We start from the raw sequence: 2,321 nt of genomic DNA, 5'->3' as shown, positions 1-2,321 counted from the left end.
GACAGGGCCCGCCGGGACAGGGCTCCCCGGGACAGGGCAGCAGCTCTGCACCTGGCATCACTCAGTGCAACTCCTCGGTGTTGAAAACGAAACTTTTGGCAGTAACGAAACCTTTGACAGTAATCGTGATGTCACTTTCCACCTCAAGAATTTCCCGGGCTGCTTACAGCCTGAGTTCTGGGAGCTGGCTGCTGCCCAGGCACGCACTGGCAGGAATGAGATGCTTGGTTGGTGTCTGAGGCTGTTGGAAAGTCTCTCCCTGAGATGAGGTTTCACCCATATTGTACATGTCACTGAGCTTCAGAAGCAATCTTGGTTTCCATTGTGGGGGCTTGGGGAACCTCAGTGTGTCTCTGAGGTAAGGCAAAATGATAAACAGAGAGTGCCTGGATTACTGTGTTCAGTTTTGGTCCAGGAGAGTTCAAGAGACTGAAAAATTGGAGAGTCAAGAGACCAACAGGATTGGAGAGTCTGGCACATGTTTGAAAGAACTGCATATATAAAACCTGGAGGAAAGAAGGGCCAGGGGAGATCCAACCACTGTGATATCTGAGTGTTAGAAAGATGAATTGCTGGTAGAATTACTTTGTTAAGGGCTAGGATTTGGCATGTTTCAATGATCTCAGACCTAGGGGAGGTTAAAAAAACTTGGGAATAAGAATGTATCACTGACAGCAGATACAAAGAACACAGAATTTATGGGCCTCAAGGACATTTAGCAGAACTCCCAAAATGAAGACTAATGAAGACAGCTCAGCAGTTGTGCTGAGATCAGCTCTGACTGGGTAGGAGGTAATTCTGGCAGGAGGAGATCATGACCACTGATTCACAGACCACCAATCCAGGAAACCACTGCCTCAGAAGAAGAGAAAGACTGGGCTTGTCAGCATAAGTGAGGGAATCATTTAACCAATAGAAGAAAGAATACAAATTAATATGAAAAACTATGTAACTTGTAGCCAATGAGCTTAATGCCTTTGTCTGCTAAAATGTAAAAAAATGTTGATAGTTATGGTGCTGGTTTTTGTGAATTTGCCACCAAGCACCTCTTTCTGTGCAAGGCAGAACTGTAGATAATGCCTTGATTCTGTGTGTAGATCAACCTCTTGCGAACTAGGTGAAAGAATCTATTTTGGGACACCAACAGTTCTTCAGCTCCTAAAAGTTGGATGATTCTTCACTGGGGTACACAAGACAAAGGGGAATTTGAATATATTTCTTTAGAGGAAATTATGTCCAGGTGTAAGGAGAAAATATTATCCACTCTAGAAACAATTAGACATTGGAATATATTGCTCAGAGAAGTATCAGAAATTTCCTCAATAGAAATATTCATCACTTGGCTTGACAGTGTCCTTGATTTAATGTCGTTCTTTTAAAAGAAAGCCAGCTATCTCCAGAGGTCCTTTCCCAGCCTAAAATTTTCTGTAGCTCAAATTATACTCTCAATTGCTTGTCACGTTGAGATGTGCTGCAGCAGTCTGCTCGCAGAGGGGCTTCCTTCAGCTGGAGGCTTCTTTTGTAGAATAACTTAATTTGTTTTTAGTTTAATTTCATTATTCTTTCTGCTTATCTTCGCTTTCACTCTTACTTCATCATTACTTTTTCATTTCTGCTTTCTGTAAAGATTTCTGTAATAAGCATAATTTCCCCCCACTATTTTTTCTTCTGCCTTCCTTTAGCTGGAAGTCACATGAGCTTTCCTTGCTCAGTCTCAGGAGCCCTCAGGACTCAGTTTGTGCAGATGGGTTGTTTGTGTATTTGCTTTGTTGTGTATGTTGTGGTGGTAAATCAGGCTATACAATAATCCCAAAACAATCCTTTACTGGTTCTAAGAGTTTGCAGACATTAAAAGGACATTTGAGACTTCCAGAGATAAAGAATGCTTGTTTATTCCAGCTAGTGTGAGCTTGCACAGATGATGGTTGAGCTCCTTCTCTGACCACGGAGAATGCAAATACCCTGACTTTATCGCTCTCCTGGATGTTTACACTGATTTCTGAGACCTCTGTCCCTTACACATATGATTGAAATCAGTGCCGGTGTTCATAGTAGTCCTTCTGGCAGGGCAGGGGACGAGTACCCGGCTTTCCCCTCGGCTATCACAAAGGCTATGCAGTGCCACCGCCCGGCCCCGCTGCAGTCCCGACGCTGCCCTTCCCTGCTCGGTCGGAGCGCGGCGGGGAAGCCGGGACGTGGTTCAGCCGCGAAGGCTGCAGCACCCACCGCACCTCAGTGCACCTAAGAGCACAGCACCGCACAGCACCTCAGCACACAGCACCGCACAGCACAGCACAGCACAGCACCGCACAGCACAGCAC

This window comes from Parus major, chromosome 7, assembly GCF_001522545.3.
Source record: "Parus major isolate Abel chromosome 7, Parus_major1.1, whole genome shotgun sequence".
Classification (NCBI taxonomy): Eukaryota; Metazoa; Chordata; class Aves; order Passeriformes; family Paridae; genus Parus; species Parus major.
Note: the sequence above shows the minus strand (reverse complement) of the source record.